Source organism: Rattus norvegicus (genome assembly GCF_036323735.1).
Source record: "Rattus norvegicus strain BN/NHsdMcwi chromosome Y unlocalized genomic scaffold, GRCr8 chrY_unlocalized_21, whole genome shotgun sequence".
In the NCBI taxonomy this organism is placed as follows: Eukaryota; Metazoa; Chordata; class Mammalia; order Rodentia; family Muridae; genus Rattus; species Rattus norvegicus.
Window position 1 is genome coordinate 417,914 of NW_026947380.1, and position 18,155 is coordinate 436,068.

General features: G+C 38.6%; 1 long non-coding RNA gene across 1 annotated transcript in view; it reads right to left on the reverse strand.

Annotated features, from left to right (window-relative positions):
• The window catches only part of LOC134484642 (uncharacterized), a 203,943-nt gene extending 186,589 nt beyond the window's left edge, over positions 1 to 17,354 (reverse strand). The window contains exon 1 of the long non-coding RNA XR_010062202.1: positions 17,203 to 17,354. This is a non-coding gene — a long non-coding RNA (uncharacterized LOC134484642). The remainder of the gene's footprint in view (positions 1 to 17,202) is intronic.
• Positions 17,355 to 18,155: the final 801 nt, after the last annotated feature.

Consider the following 18,155-nt stretch of genomic DNA (forward strand, 5'->3'; position numbering starts at 1 on the left):
TGTTATGGATATATTGTTCTCTAAATATCTGTTAAGTCCGTTGGGTTTATACCTTCTGGTAGTCTGTCTATGTCTCTGTTTAATTTCTCTTTCCGTGATCTGTCCAGTGGTGAGAATGGGGTGTTGAAATCTCGTACTCTTATTATTTGCGGTGCCATATGTTCTTTGAACTTTAGTAAGGTTTCTTTTATGTATGCAGGTGCCCTTGTATTTTGAGCATATATATTTATGATTTCGAATTCATCTTGGTGGATTTTTCCTTTGATGAATATGAAGTGTCCTTCCTTATGCTTTTTGATGACTTTTGGTTGAATGTCAATTTTATATGATATTGGAATGGCTACTCCAGCTTCTTCTTCAGACCATTTCCTTTGAAAGTTTTTTCCAGACTTTTACTCTGAGGTAGTGTCTGTCTTTGTCTCTGAAGTGTGTTTCCTGTAGTGCAAAACCCTGGGTCCTCATTACATATCCAGTGGGTCAATCTGTGTATTTTTAGTGGGGAATTGAGTCCATTGATGTTGAGGGATATTACGGAATAGTGACAGTCACTTTCTTTTATTTTCATAATTTGAGGTTAGTTAATGTTTGTGTGCTTCTCTTATCTTTGTTTTGTTCTGAAAATATTAATTTCTTGTTTTATCTATAATTTTACTTGCCTCTTTTTTTTGGGTTATGCCATTAGTGTCCTGTGTAGGACTGGATATGTAGAAAGATATTCTGCAAATTTGGTTTTGTCATGGAAAATCTTGCTTTCTCCAGTTGACAGTTTTGCTGATTACAGTAGCTTGGAATGGCGTTTTTGTTCTCTTAGTGTCTGTATGATATCTGTCCAGAATCTTCTGGCTTTCATAGTATCAGGTGAGAATTCTGGTTTAATTCTGATAAGTTTGCCTTTATATGTTACTTGACCTCTTCCCTTACTGCTTTTAATATTTTTATTTTTTTTGATTTTGTTGTTTTAACTATTATGTGATGGGAGGATTTCCTTTTCTGTTCCAATCTATTTGGAGTTCTGTAGGCTTTGTGTATGTTTATGGGTATCTCTTTCTTTAGATTAGGGAAGTTTTATTGTATAATTTTGTTGAAGATATTACTGTCCCTTGATGTTGACAGTCTTCACTCTCTTCTATACCTGTTATACTTAGGTTTGATCTTCTGATCGTGTCCTGGATTTCCTGTATGTTTTGGGCTAGCTTCTTTTCCATTTTACATTATCTTTGACAGTTGTGTCAATAATTTCAATGGAATCCTCTGCTCCTTAGATTATGTCTTCTATCTCTTTTATCCTGTTGGTGATTTTCACATCTGTGACTCCTGTTCTCTTTCCTAGGTTTTCCATTTCCATGGTTGTCTTCCTTGTGCTTTCTTTATTGTTTCTAATTCTATTTTTAACTGCTAGATGGTTTTATTTATTTCCTTCTCCTGTTTTGCTGTTTTTCCAGAAGTACTTTAAAGTATTTTTGAGTACTCTCTTTCAGGGATTCTACTTGTTTACTTCTGAATTTTCTATTGTCCTGTATATTCTTAAGGGAGTTATTTATGACCTTCTTAACATCCTCCATCGTTAAAATAAAATGTGAATTTAAATCTAGATCTTGCTTTTCTGGTTTCTTTAGATATACAGTGTTTGTTTTGATGGGGGAATTTGGTTCTGTTGTGCCTAAATAGTCTTGATTTCTGTTGCTTGTGTTCCTGACTAGCCATCAGGTTGTCTCTAGAGTTAGCATGTCTTGGTCTTTCTGATAATGATGGACTGCCCTTTAGGCTCGTGTGTCAGGATTGCTGTAGACCTGTTTTCCAGTTTTTTTTTTTAACCTAGTTATGGGAACAGATTATTCTGCTCTCAGGCATGTAGGTGGTCCTGTCCACTGGCTTTCAACTGTCCCTGTGGCCGGGAACCAGAAGGAAATTACCATACTTCTCCTAGGTCCCTCTGTAGAGGATGGGGTCACAGATGGCACAAAATGTTTTCCTCTTTAGTCAGGAATCTGGGCAGAGTGTAGTCCACTCTTGATTCCCAGGAGTGTCTACTTCTCTGAAGGTCTAGTTCCCCCACACTCAGGATTTGGTACAGGGAGCTGTTTGACCAGTTCAGTTCATATCCAGGCACAGTCTGGAACATGGTGCTCCTTTAGCTTTACTCCTCCTACATTGCTGTGTCCAGAGGCACTAGGCAGTTTTGTCTTGGGCTAGAGGTGTGGGCAATGGTGGGCAGAAGTGGCAGTCTCTGTGCCTTGTACGCTCGGTATTGCCCAAAATCTTGGGTGATCAGCTCTCTCTCCCACAGCATCTAGGATCGGGGGCTCTGGGCAGGGATCACAGAGGTTCAGGAGCCAGCTAGAAACTGGAAGTGCCTGGTCCTGAGGTAGTTTTTCTTTTGCTTGTCCTGAGCGCACGAGTCAGCTCACTTTGAGCAGGCCTGAATTCGCTCATTGGGCTGACTTGCAGCTTTCCATGAGGGCTGCAACCACAAATGTTCTGCCTCTACTGCTCCTAGGTCCCTACGCACAGGAGGCCCACACTGAGCTAGGTATTTTTTTCTTGATTCAGGAAAGTGAGCAGAGTTCTCAGGAGTTTCTTCCCATCTCATGGTCTAAGACTTCCTCACCCCACACGAGATTAGGGTGTAGAATATTGTTTGGACCAGTTCATATACAGGAGCAGTTTGGACTGCAAGGCTCCTGCAGCTTGACTGCTCCTATATTCATCTGTCCAGAGGCACTATGCAGTTTCCTCTTGGGATAGGGATGTGGGCACAGGTGCACAGAAGTGGGAGTCTCTCCTTCCCTGAGATCTCAATATTGCCCACTCTTCTGGGTGATCAGCTCTCTGTCCCACAGAGTTTCCAAAGGAGGTTCAAATGTTCATTACCTATCCTGCAGGTCTCCAGTCTTTCCAATTCTCCTCCATAGTGTGTTGGAGAAGACCCCTCTAATCAAGGGGAGGTACAACAGGCCCCATCAGACAAAGACGCCTGCAAAAGTTCTTCTCTTAAAGGTAATTTCAGTGATTTCTCATATTCCACAAATGGATTAATTCCTGCCTCTCTCCACAAGAGACTTTAATACCTTTGCCACCTGTCAAAGCAGGGCAGAGCTATGTTCACTCAGAAAGACAGTCTAAGATGTTCCCCATCTCCACCACAGTGTCATAAGCAATCAGCTTTCGGTTAAATGAGTTTGAAACCTGATTCTGCTGACAAAGGGAATTTCAGAAATTTCCTATTAAACAAAGAGCACTTTCAATGTACTACACTATTAAAAATGGGTTTAAATCATCACTTATGGTCCAAGGGGGACAAAATGCAGTCACAAATCCCCAAGTGAACCTCATAAGACACATACAAGCCCAAGAAGAGAGAAACCTTTCTGCATGTACACCATTAGATCAAGGACCATTGCCAATTAGAAGGGGCTCTTTAGATTTCCACAACACGCAAGATGTGGTAGAAAACTCTGAGTCTACCCAAGGGTCTCTTGTGCCTTGTGCTCATAAAGAAATGGGATGTACTGCCCTCACCATCTCCCCCAGTGCTTCCTATATCCTTATACATCAGAGAATCATTCAAATATCCTGTACCACCCAAAAGGACCCTCCTGACTTGTCATTAGACCAGGAAGAGACAAGTTTATCACAACACACAGTCAATGAGCCATGCAGACTCCATATTTACACAATGCATAGAGAAGAGTAAATATCCCCTTTCTCCACAGGGGACTCTAGGTCATTCTGTCCAAAAGGAGAGGCTCCAAAATTTTCCACATATACATCAGAGATGCTAGAATTTCTCAAAACTAAGCAGGATACTCTGAGGAGTACTCTATCTCATAAAGAGATTGTGGGACAAGAAACATCTACTAAAGGCATTCTTCCTACAGCCACATCTTAAGAAACGGCTTGTGGATGTGACACGTATACAAAAGATTTTCTTGGATATATTCCATCTGTAGGGAACATTATGGATCCAACCATATGTGAAAGAGTAGTGGTGGAACATAATATGCGAACACACGTGTCTGTAGCATCCTCGACATCTGAGGAAACCAAATCCTTGGATTCCATTTGTGCAAAAGAATGCATACGACCTCTGCAAATTTCACAGGAGGATATGGGAACTTCCTTGTCTCCTCAAGATCAGCCATCTTCCCCAACTACAGAAGATGCTACACACTCTTCCAAATGTGCACAAAGGGTTTCCTGTCCTTCTTTATACCCACAAGGGGACCCAGAACATCTGCCAAATACCTCAAAGTCTCTGGATTTTACCTAATCTCCTGAAGGGGCCTTGGAACCTGTTTTGCCTATCAATCAGGCTAGATAAACTGACTCTTTTATACTAAAGTCTGTTTCCTCTTTTCCAGCAGAAGTAATTTTTCTTGGAACTTCCTCAATTTCAGAACAATATATAGAAACATCCTTATTTGCTCATGAGACTCTCAGACTTCTCACATATGTCCATGATGCTTTAGGAGAGGTCAGCTCTTCAGAGGAAGCTCTAATACCTAACCCCCATTCTGACTTCAGTCAGGATTTCTCCACATATACACAGTACATTAAGACCTTCCTCACCTGAGGAGGATGTCTTAGGATCTACTGAGTCTGAACACCATTCTTTACAACTATCCCCATTTACCCAAGTAGATTTATTTCACATGTTCACTCTGGGGAGAAATAGTCGACATCCTCCCTCAACCAAAGTGGACCACAGGCATCCAGTTTCTAGAAACAAAGGGTTAAGATTTTATTCTTCTTATGGAGTCTTGAAAAATTTCTCCTCTAAGGAAGACAGTTTCAACTTTCCCCTTCTGCCAAAAGGAATCATGTGCCATCTTTTTCTGCAAAAGAGACACCAAAAGCTACAACTACTCTTCAGGTGAGTCCCACACCTTCTCCATCTGTCCAAAGGGCCTTTGGATTTTCAAAAAATGACGAAGGAAATGTGAAAAGTTACCAGTCCATTCAAGGGAATGCTGGACATCCCATGTCGTCCAATGATGCTCAAAGTGATTTTTTCATTGTGCAAATTACACTTCAAAAATACAAAACTTTTTTTATATTTCCAAAGGTCTGAAGGAATGTCCACATCGAAAAGAAAATCATTTGGACTTTATGCCATTATCCTAAGTATACTAGAAAAATCACATGTCTTCTAAAACATCTAAAAATCAATCGGGCTCTAGCACTCTTCCTGGGAAACACTTACCATTAGCCATACAATCCCCAGGACAATTGAAATCTAAAAAGGGGTATCTACAAACTTTACCAAAAGTCTTCTTCTGCCCAAAAGTCTTAAGGATATTCAGCAACTTCTCCAAGAGCTCGGTGCACCTAGATTTTTATGAACTAAAGTCATCTTCCCAGGGTATTTTCCAAAGAACCACATATTTCTTCTTTTATGTTATACCAAGAAGAGGCCCAGCTTCCTTCTCTGTATCTATGATGTCTTCATCCTATTTGTTCTCCCTCCCAAATGGATATTTACTCTGAATTAGAGGCCAATTAGTAAACCATAGATATAAGGACGAATATATGAGAGGCAGTGGCTGTCAAGATGACACTTGTGATGTCACAGAAGAAGCTAGGGCTCTCCAGGATACAAGGGTTTTTTTAGGCACTGCCTAATGATGAGGTCACTGAGAACTGCCATGGCCTACCTGCTGAACAGATCTCCTTACAATGACCAGATTCAAGGGTTCCCTGTCCGGGAATGTCTCCTGAGACACAGTGATAACCTTTATAAGCTACATCTCTCTAAAGCTAGAGACTTCCTCTCTGCTTCATTAGTGGTTACATGCTCTGAAAGAAGAAAGTTAGTCAGGTGCTTGGCATGGGTAAAAAATATCTAGGAATGTGGAGAGAAGGAGATTCTTCTGGAGATTAATTTTATTCCCAGGTCCAATCCTGTGACATAATGTTCAATTCCCTAGGTGTTCTCGTTTTCCAAGTGTCAGTATTTTCCCTAGAGACCTTTAATTGAGTGACTTTTGTGCTACATTTTCTGAATGTACATTCATTGATAAGGGACTATATATATATATGTATATATATATATGTATATATATATATATATATATATAATTTATTCCTGCATGTGTACTCAAAATTTCATTTTTCCAATTCCATTTTATGCAATAAAATTGGATACAAACGGGGACCAGATATAGAGTGAATATAACAGTGTAAATATTGTTTAGGTCCTTCAAATGATGAACTCCCAAATCCTTATTTTATCCATAAATTACCAGACATCAGTTAAGCAAAGGACAACATGGATTATAGAATGTGGTTTTGTAGTTCAATTAGACATCAGTTCTCTAATATCGACCTTCCTGTGTTCCCAGGGAAAGACTTGAGGTTTTTGGATGTTTTACCATGATTCGTTCTTCAGGACAAACATCAGTTTCAGGGTGGTGGGCAGCAAGAAGAATGGCTTGAGGTCCACTGAAACCTCAAATTCAATAGGTTATAAGAACAGGAGGTAGTCTATTTGAAATTGTCATTTTTGGATCCTATATACTTGACCTGGTTTCAATTCTTGACATATTCCAATAAATATTCCATCAAAATTCATAGTAGTAGGAGCCACCAAAAGTATATATATATATATATATATATATATATATATATATATATATATATTGATATACCTGGCACCAAAACTAGATATTATTGTTGAAGCTAAGAAATGCATGCTGCCAGGAACTGAATATAGATTTTTCTTGAGAGACACAGCTAGAGCATGTCAAATACAGAAGTGAATGCTAGTGGCAAACCAGAGAACTGAAAATGGACCTCATGTTTGTAGATGTTGAGAAATGACTACAAGAGCTGAAAGGACTTTCAACCCCATAAGGACAACAATTCAACTAAGCAGAGCTTTCTGGTACTAAACCAATATTCAAAGACAGTGTATGGACAGACCTATGGCTCCAACTGCACAGGTAACAGATGATGGCCTTGTTGGGCCCCAATGGATGGAGAAGCCCTTGCTCCTCCCTAGGTTTGCCTCCCCAGTTCATGGGAATGTCAAGGTGCAGTAAGGGGGCTTATAGAAGTAGGTTAGTGGGACTGTTTAGGGATCTCATGGTCAGGAACCTGGGAAAGGAAATAACATTTGAATTGTAAATTTAAATATATTCAATTAGAAAAAGCAATAAAAGTTGCTTAAGAATTAAAAAAATGAGAGAAAAAAAAAAGAAAAGTTAACTGTCAGCCAATCAAACCTATTGACTCAGAAATCTAAAGGGTAACTGTCAGGGAAAGATAGTCTGAATAATACTAGTGGAAAGACTGAGATGATGAAGTCTCAAATAGAAGCACTTCTCTCTCCCTGATATCAGTGTCAGACACAAACTCCACTATAGGAATCCAAATCATGGAGGAGTTTACACAGCTGAGGACACAATACATGTCTTTCCATTCTTCCTTGGGACTTTTCTCTTCTAGGAAAAATTATAAAAACCATGAGCTCTCAGACAACAACTGGGTCCTTTCCAACACCTGGCTTTTGGTATAAAGAAATTAATGATATAAACTTTCTGACATCAAGGAACCATAACAAGCAGGGATGTCCAGCTGTTTCTGGGAGGCTCTCAGTTCCTGATTCCAATATGTTGAAGGCTCAAATAAAGAATAACTCTTCAGCTAACCCACTCAAACCCTAAACAGGCTCACTCTGTTTTCCAATGGACCAAGTATTTCTTCCTCTTTTATACAAATAAAGAAGGCCAGCTTCCTTCTCCCCATCACTATTCTCTTTACCCTCTTTCTTCTCCCTCCAATACGGCTGTTTATTCTGAATTAGAGGCCAAGTAGTAAACCCTAGAGGTACTGAAGGAATATTTGAAAGGCAGTTGCTGTCAGGACAACACTTGTAACATTACAAAAGGAGCTAGGGCTCTCAAGGATACAAAAATTTTCAGGCAGGGCCTAATGATGATGTCACTGAGAACTGCCATGGCCTACCTGCTGAACAGCTTTCTTTACATTGACCAATTTCAAGGGTTCCCTTACAAGGAGTTTCTCCTGTGTCACAGTGGAAACCTTTACATACTCCATCTCTCTCAAGTTAAGTACTTCTCTTTGTTTCATTAGTGGTTACATGTTGTGAATGGAGAAATTTAGTCAGGGTCCTGGCATGGGTACAAAAGATCTAGGAACATGGATTGGAGGAGAATCTTCTGGATAATAATTTTATTCCTAGATACATTCCTGTGTCATACTCTTAAATTTCCTAAGTTTTCTCTGCTTCTCAAAGGCAACTATTTTTCCTGCAGCCCTTCAGTTGAATGAATATTGATTTAAATTTTTTCTACATACCTTGATAGGGGACATTACATATATTCCTGAATGTGTACTCAAAAATTCTGTTTTCCAATTGACTTTTTGCAATGATTATGGCAAAAAAGGAGGAACAGCTATAGAGTGAATATTAAATGACCCGTGCTATTGTCTTGCCAGCAAGAACGCACGCGGCCACAAGGATCCTTGTGCAGGAAAGCATTTATTGCATCTTGAAGAGGAGCGGCACCGCGGCCCCAGAGAGTGTTAGTTTTTATCCCCCAAAGCAACGTGTTCCTTCCTGATTGGCTGCATAGCCGTATTCTCATTGGAACGCCCCCGAGTGGGCAACGACTTGGCGTGAACAAACCTTTGCGCATGCGCACTTCGTCCTTCGGGGGGGACAATAGCTGTACCCTGTAGTAACAGACAACAGCTGGTATGGGTGGCTACCAACAATTAAAGTGTAAATCTTTTGTACCTTCTTCAAATGATAAACTCCAAAATTCTTATTTTATCCAAAAATTACAAAACATCATTAAAGTAAAGGACTGCATGAACTATAGAATGTGTTTCTGTAGTCCCATTAGATATCAGTTCTCTAATATCTACCTTCCTGTATTCCCAGGAAGAGAGTTGAGGTTTTTGGATGTTTTACCATGATACTTTCTATAGCCCAAACATAAGATTCATGAGGATGTGCAGTATGAGGAATGGCTTGAGGTCCACTGAAACCTCAGCTTCATTAGGTTCATAAGAACAGGAGAGAGTCTATTTGGCACTGTCATTTGTGGATTCTACTTTCTTGACTTTATTTGCCAGAATCCATGCTAAAATTCCACTTAACCTCATATCTATAGGATATATATATATATATATATATATATATATATATGCATACATATATATGCATACATATATATGTATATATATAGATAGATATAAATATAGATATATAGATATATGTAAATACACACACACATATATATATATATATATATATATATATATATATATATATATATATCAGCCACCAAAACTAGATAAAATTGATGAAGCATAGACTTCCATGATTAGAAGAAACGGATATAGCTCTTTCTTGAGAGACACAGCTAGAGCATGTCAAATACAGAAGTGAATGGTAGTGGCAAACCAGTGAACTGAAAAAAGATCTCTTGTCTGTAGATTTTGAGAAAGGATTATAACAGCTGAAAGAGCTTTCAATCCAATAAGAAAAACAATGCCAACCAAGCAGAGGTTTCAGGTACTGTTCGAATATTCAACGATTGTACATGGATTGACCTATGGCTCCAACTGCATATGTAGCAGAGAATGGCCTTGTACGGCACCAGTGGAAGGAGATGCCCTTGGTCTAAAAAATTGCTAAATAATAAAAAAATAAGTTAAAGATAAGAAAACTGCCATCTAATCACACACATTGACTGAGATATATAAAGGGTCACTATCAGGCAACTGGAGTCAGAGTAATACTAGAGGAAAGACTGATATGATGAATTAGAAACACGTCTCTTTCCCAAAACCAGTATCAGACACAAACTGCACTATAGGTATCCAAATAATCAAGGAGTTTATTCTTAGCTGAGGACACATTACTTGTCTTTCACTTCTTCCTTAGGACCTTTTTCTTCTGGGCAAAAAAAATAAAAGCCATGAGCTCTAAAGGAAGAACAGTGCCCTTCCAAACACTTGACTTTTGGGATAAAGATATTAATGATATAAACTCTCTGACTTACAGGAACCACTAGAAGTTTGGATGTCCAGATGCTTGTGAAAGGCCCCAGCTCCTTATATCATGTGTTGAAGGCGCATATCAATTCTATCTCTTCAACGTAACTACTCAGCTCCTACCAAGGACTCAGTGAGATTTCCCAGGGTCGACATATTTCTTCCTTATTTTTATACCAAGACAGAAGGCCATTTTCATTCTCCCCAACTCTGAGCCTTTCATCCTCTTTGATCTCACTTCCAAATTGATGCCTCCTGTGAACTAGAGGCCAAAAGTTAACCCTATAGGTACTGAAGTAATATCTGAGAGCCATTTGCAGACATGACATCACTTGTAACATCACAAGAAGCTAGGACTCTCCAGGATACAAGAGATTTTTCATGGAGGGCCTAATGATGATATAACTGAGAACTGCCAAGGCCTACCTCTAAACAGCTTTCCAACATTGACCAGTTTTGTGAGTGCCTTTTCCAGGAGTTTCTCCTGTGACACATGGGAAACCTTTATGTACTCCTTCTCTCTAAAGCTAGAGACTTCTCTTTGGTTCAATAGTGGTTGCATGCTCTGAATGGAGAAAGTTAGTCAGGTTCCTGGCATGGGTAGAAATGGTTTAGGAACTTGGAGTGAAGGAGATTCTTCTGGATAATATTTTTATTCCCAGGTCCATTCCTGTGATATACAGTTCAATTTTCTAGGTTTTCTGTTTTGTAAAGGCCAGTATATTCCCTATATACCTTTAGGTGAATGAATATTGTATTTCACTTTCTTATTGTACATTCCTTGATAGGGGACTTTATAAATATTCCTGAATGTGTACTCAAAAATTCTGTTTTTCTATTCCATTTTCCACAATGATTTTGGCAATGAAATAGGCTGTTGTACAGAGTGAGTATAACAGTGTAAATTCTGTGTACCTACTCAAATAATAAACTCCTAATCCTTATTTTATCCAAAGATTACCAGTCATCAATAAAGCAAATGACCACATGGACTATACATTTCGGAACTCTAGACACATTTGATATCTGTACTACACTATCTACTTCCTGTGTTCCCGTGGCCACACTTGAAGGTTTTAGATGTGTTATCATGATTCTTTCTTAAGGCCAAATATAATAAACAGGAGCATGAGCAGGGAGAAGAAAGGCTTGAGGAACAGTGAAACCTCAACTTCAATACCTTCATAAGTACAGGAGGGATTTCTATTTGATATTTTCATTTGTAAATTCTAAATTCTTGATCTCATTGCACAGAATCCATGTAAACATTCCACCTAACCACCTAACCAAATAGCTGTAGGAGGCAAGAAAAGTATATACATACATACTTACATACATACATACATACATACATACATACATATATATCAGCCACCAAAACTAGATAAGACTGATGAAGCTAAGAAGTGTATTCTGCCAGGAAACAGATATAGATATGTCCTGAGAGACACAGCTAGAGCATGTCAAATAAAGAAGTGAATGCTAGTGGCAAAGCAGTGACTTGAAATGTACCTCTTGTTGGTAGATTCTGAGAAAGGATAACGAGAGCTGAAGGAGCTTTGATCCCCATAAGAACAACAATGCCAAAAACCAGTGATTTCTGGCACTAAACCAATATTCAAAGACTGTTATTGGACAGACCTCTGCATCCAACTGAATATGTAGCAGAGTATAGACTTGTTGGGCACCAATGGAAGTAGAAGGCCTTGGTCTTCCCTTGGTTTGTCTCGCAGTTAAAAGAAATGTGAAGGGAGAGTGAGGTGGTTTATAGAAGAAGTGGAGAGGAACCCGTTAGGGCCCCTATGGGTGGAAACTCTTACAGGAAATAATATTTTAAATGTAAATATAGAAATTTATATGTTTAAGAAAACAAATAAAATTTGTAAAAAATAAAAAATATGAGAAATAAATGATATAATATTGGAAAGAGTGAGATGGTGAGGTCTCTACTAGAAGTCCTTCTCCCTCCCAGATATCAGTGTCAGACACAAACTGCCCAAAGGATATATAAAGCTTGGAGGAGATTACTCTAAGCAAGGGACACAATACTTTTCCTTCCTTTCTTGCTTAGGTCCTTTTTCTTCTTGTCAAAAAGAATAAAGGCCATGTGCTCTCAGGAAAACAACAGTGCCCTTCCCATTACATGGCTTTGGAATAAAAAAAAAATAATGATATTAACTCTCTGATTTCCAGGAACCATAAGAACAGAGAAGTCCAGATGCTTCTGAGAGGACCCCAGTTCCTGATTGCATATGTGGGAGGCTCATATCAGTGGTATCTGTCCATCAATACCAGTCAACACCTACCAAGGACTCACTGGGATTTCCCACACACACATATTTCTTCCATTTTTTAGACCGAGACAGAAGGGCAGCTTCCTTCTACCAATTTCTGATCTCTTCAACTTCTTTGTTCTAACTCCCAAATGGGGGTTTACTCAGACTTAGATGTCAATTACTAAACCCTAGAGGTACTGAAGGAATATCTGAGAGGCAGATGCAGACTTGACAATACTTGAGACATTAAAGAAGAAGATAAAGCTCTCCAGGTTACAAGAGATTTTCAGGCAGGGCCTAATGATGATGTAACTGAGAACTGCCATGGCCTACTTGCTAAACAACTTTCCTTACATTGACCAGATTTGAGGGTGCCCTTTCCTGGTATGTCTCCTGAGATTCAGTGGAAACCTTTATGTACTCCATCTCTCTAAAGCTAGAGACTTTTCTTTGCTTTATTAATGGTTACATGCTTTGAATGGAAAAAGTTAGTCAAGGCTAGGAATGGGTAGAAAAGATCTTGTAACATGGAGAGGAGGAAATTTTCCTGGATATTAATTTTATTCCCAGGTACAATCTGAAAAATACAGTACAATTTTGTAGGTTTGTCTATTTCCCAAAGGCCAGTATTTTCCCTACCGACCGTCAATTGAATGAATATTGTATTTCACTTCCTTATTGTACATTAATCGATATGGGACTTTATAAATATTGCTGAATGTGTACTCAAAAATTCTGTTATCCAATTCCATTTTCTGTAATGATTTTGGCAACAAATGTGGCCCAGCTATAGAATGAGTATAACAGTGTAAATATTGTGTACCTATTTGAAATGATAAACTTCCAAATCCTTATTTTTATCCCAAAATTACCAGACATCAGTACAGCAAAGGACAACATGGACTATGGAATTCAATGGTTCTCTAGTCCCATTTGATATCAGTTCTGCATTATCAACCTCACTGTGTTCCCGTGGCCAGACTTGAGGTTTGTGGATGTTTTACCATGATTCCTTCTTGAGGAATAATAAGATACAAGACGAAGAACAGTGAGAGGAATGACTTGACGTCCAGTGAAACCTCAACTTCAATATGTTCATAAGAACAGGAGGGATTTGACATTGTTCTTTGTGGAATCTATATTCTTGAATTAGTTACACAGAATCCATGTGAAAATTCCCCCTACCCAAGTAGCAGAAGAATATATATATATATATATATATATATATATATATATATATATATATATATATATATATATCCAAAACTAGATAAGATTGATGAAGCTAAGAAGTGCTTTCTGCCAGGAACCAGATATAGATATTTCCTGAGACCCAGCTAGAGCATATTATACAGAGAACTGAATGTGTTCTTTTAAAAATATAAAAATAAAATAAAATAAGTAAAATTTTGTTTTACCCTGCTAACTCTGGCACTGAAGAGTCTGAAATTCTCTGCTAGATATCTTGGGAGAAACACCACCCTGCTCCTCGGCTACCGAGTGTTTCATGCCGTCACACACTCTCCTATACTCAAACCCTCACATAAAAAACACACAGCACAATAATCTTTGATTTAGTTGATTAGATATAGTTGCCCACTGAAACATACAACGTCGGGTACTATCCATCACTTAGGAACATTAATAAAGACCTGTAAATACACAGAGCAGAATCTTAAATTCACCTGCCATGGCTTCTCACTCTGTCACATTCCTTTCTCTCTTTTTTTTCCTCTTGTCTCTTCCTCTTTTTTCAAATATCTCTCCTGCCCATTCTTCCTTCTCCTCCATGATAACCGTCCTTCTATCCTATTCCTGCCATTCACATATACTTTACAAATTCAATAGGGAGGTGGTTCTGGTGAATTCACCTGAGTTCTGAGTAGAGAACTATGTAGCTGACCTTGGGGTAGTGGAATTAGCATCAAACACAGATAACTTCAGGGCAAATCACAACATGAACCCTAGTGGCAAACCAGTGAACTGAAATCGAACTTGTTGTTGGTCGATTTTGAGAAATGATTAGAAGAGGTGAAGGTGATTTCAACCCCATAAGAGCAACAATGCCAATGAAACAGAGCTTTCTGGTAATAGACCAATATTCAAAGAATGTACATGAAGAGACCTATGGCACCGATTGCATGTGTTGCAGAAGATGGCCTTGTTGGTCAACAGTGGAAGGAGAACCCTTGGTCCTGCCTAGGTTTGACTCCCAGTTCAAGGGAATGTCAAGGGTCAGTAAGGGGGTTTATAAGAGAAGAATAAGGGGACTGGTAATGGATCTTATAATCAGGAAACTGGAAAAGTAAATAATATTTTAAATGTAAATTTAGAAATATACAATTAAAAAGCCATAAAATTTATTAAAAATTAAAAAATGAAAGTAATAAAAGAAAAGAAATCTACCAGCCAACCACACCTATTGACTCAGAATTTTAAGGGGTCACTGTCAGGGAATGGTAGTCAGAGTATTACTTGTGGAAAGACTGAGATGATGAAGTCTCATCTATAAGCACTTCTCCGTCTCCGATATCAGTACCACACACAAACTGCATTATTAGAATCCAATGCATGGAGGAGTTTACTCTGTGCTGAGGACACATTACTTGTCTTACCTTTCTTCCTTAGGATCTTTTCCTTCTTGGCAAAAGGGTAAAAGCTATGAGCTCTCAGAAAAAATTATAGTGCCTTTCCCAACACCTGGCTATTGGGATAAAGATATGAATTATATAAACTATCTGACTTCCAAGTTAAATAATAAGCAGGGAAGTCCAGAAGTTTCTGAGAGGATCCCAATACCTGATTCCCATACGTGGAAGACTCAGATCAAGGCTAACTCTTCAGTGAACCTACTAAACCCCTACCCAAGACTCAAGGAGCTTTCCCATTGACCACAAATTTCTTCATTTTCATACCAAGACAAAGGGCCAGCTTCCTACACCCCATGTCTAATCACTTCATCCTCTGTGTTCTCCTTCCCAAATGACTGTTTACTCGGCATTAGAGGCCAATTAGTAAATCCTAGAAGTACTGAAGGAATATCTTAAAGGCAGTTGCAGTCAGGACAACACTTGTGACATCACAGAAGAAGCTAGGGCTCTCCAAGATACAAGAAATTTTTCAGAGAGGCCTAATGATGATGTCACTGAGAACTTCCATGGCCTACCTGCTAACCAGCTTTCCTTACCTTGACCAGATTTGAGGGTGCCCTTTCCAGGAGTGTCTCCTGTGAAACAGTGGAATCATTTACATATTATGTTTCTCTAAAGCTAGAGTTTTCTCTTTGCTTCATTAGTGGTTACATGCTCTGAATGGACAAAATTAGTCAGGTGCTTAGCATGGCTGGAAAAGATTTAGGAACATAGAGTGGAGGAGATTCTTCTAGATAACATTTTATTCCCAGGTTCATTCCTGTGACATACAGTTCAATATCCCAGTTTTTCTCTGTTTCCCATAGGACAGTATTTTGCCTACAGACCTTAACTGAATGAATATTGTATTTCACTTTCTCATTGTACATTCCATGATATGAGACTTTATTAATATTCCTGTATGTGTACTCAAAAATTCTGTTTCCAATTCCATTTTCACTAAAGCAAAGGACAAAATGACTATAGAATTCAGTTCTCTAGTCCTATTTGGTATCAGTACTACACTATCTACCTTCCTGGTTCCCATTGCTAGACTTGAAGGTCAGATGTTTTACCATGATTCTCTCTGAAGGACAAACATAAGATACTGGAGGACGAGCAGAAAGAAGAATGGCTTGCGGAGCAGTGAAACCTCAACTTCAATTGGTTCATAAGAACTTGAGGGAGTCTATTTGGCATTGTCATTTCTGAACTCCACATTCTTGACCTAGTTGCTCAGTATCCATGTTACCATTCCACCTAATCACATAGGTGTAGGAGCCACCAGAAGTATATATGTACATCAGCCACCAAAACTAGATAAGATTTTTGTAGCTAAAAAGTGCATTCTGCCAGCAACCAGATATAGGTATTTCCTGAGAGACACAGGTAGATCATGTCAACTACAGAAATTAATGCTAGTGGCAAACCAGTGAACTGAAACAGACCTCTTGTTGGCAGATTTTGAGAAAGAATTTCAAGAGGTAAAGGAGCTTTAAATCCCATAAGAACAATAATGTCAATGCTTTCTGGTACTAGACCAATATTCAATGAATGTACTCTGACAGAGCTATGGCTCAAACTGCATGTAGCACAGGATGACCTTGTTCATCACAAATGGAAGAAGACGCTATTGTTCCTCTCTAGGTTTGTCTCCCAGTTCAAGGGAATGTGAAGGCACAGTCAGGGGGGTTAGAGAAGAAGGAGAAGGATACGGTTAGGAATCCTATGGTAATAAAATGGGAAATGAAATAACATTAAAGGTAAATATAGAAACGTCAAGTTAAAAAAGCAATAAAAATTGCTAAAACATAAAAAATGAAAGAAATGAAAGAAGAGAAACTGACAGCTAATCATACCTATTGACTCAGAAAAGTAAAGTGTTAGTCAGTGGAAATATTAGTTGAAAGACTGAAATGATGAAGTCACAACTAATAATACTGCTGCTTCCCAGACTGTACTATAGATACCCAAAATAGGGCAGAGTTTACTCTGAGCTATGGACACAATACTGGTCTCTCCCTTTTTCCTTAGGACCGTTCTATTCTTCTCAAAAAGTGTAACGGCCATGAGCTCTCAAAAAAATAACCCAACATTTGGCTTTAGGAATAAAGAAATTAATGATATAAACTCTCTGATTTCCAGAAACCGTAAGAACAGGGAAGTCCAGATGCTTCTGAGAGACTCCAAGTTCCTGATTCCCATAGGTGGGAGGCTCAGTTCAAGGCTATCCCTTTAGCAATCCCACTAAATCCCTACCAAGTACTCACTGAGCTGTACCAAGGACCAGGTATTTCTTCCTTTTTTTATACCAAGACAGAAGGCCAGCTTACTTCATTCTCCCCATTTCTGATCTCTTCATCCTCTTTGTTCACCCTCCCAAATTGATGTTTACTCTGAAGTAGAGACCAATTAATAAACCCTAGCGGTTCTGAAGGAATATCTAAGAGGCAGTTGCTGTCAGGACAACACTTGTGACATCACAGAAGATAGGGATCTCCAGGTTAAAAGAGATTTTTCAGGAAGGACTAATGATGATGTCTCTGAGAACTGCCTTGGCCTACTTGCTTAAAAGCTTTCCTTACATTGGCCAGTTTTGAGAGTGCCTTTTCCAGGAGTGTCTCCTGTGACACAGAGGAAAACTTTACATACTCCATCACTCTAAAGCTAGAGACTTCTTCTTGCTTCATTAGTCGTTTCATGCTCTGAATGGAGAAAGTTATTCAGGCACTTGCCATGGGTAGAAAAGATCTAGGAACATGGGGAGGAGGAGTTTATTCTGGATAATAATTCTATTCCCTGGTCCATTCCTGTGACATACACTTCAGTTTCCTAGGTTTTCTCTCTTTCCAAAAGTCCAGTGTTCTCCCTACAGACCTTTAATTGATTGAATAGTATTTCATTTTTGCATTGTCCTTTCCTTTATAGGAGACTATATATATATATATTTTTTCCTGAATATGTACTCAAAAATTCTGTTTTGCAATTCCATTTTTTGAAATGAATTAGCAATAGAGTGAATATAACAGTGTAAATATTGTATACCTAATTCAAATGATAAACTCTTAAATCCTTATTTTACCCAAAATTTATGAGACATCAGTAAAGCAAAAAACATCATGGACTATAGAATGCAGGTCTCTAGTCTCATTAGATATCAGTTCTATAATATTTACCTTCCTATGTTCAAAGGGCCAGACTTAAAGATTTTGGAGGTTTTACC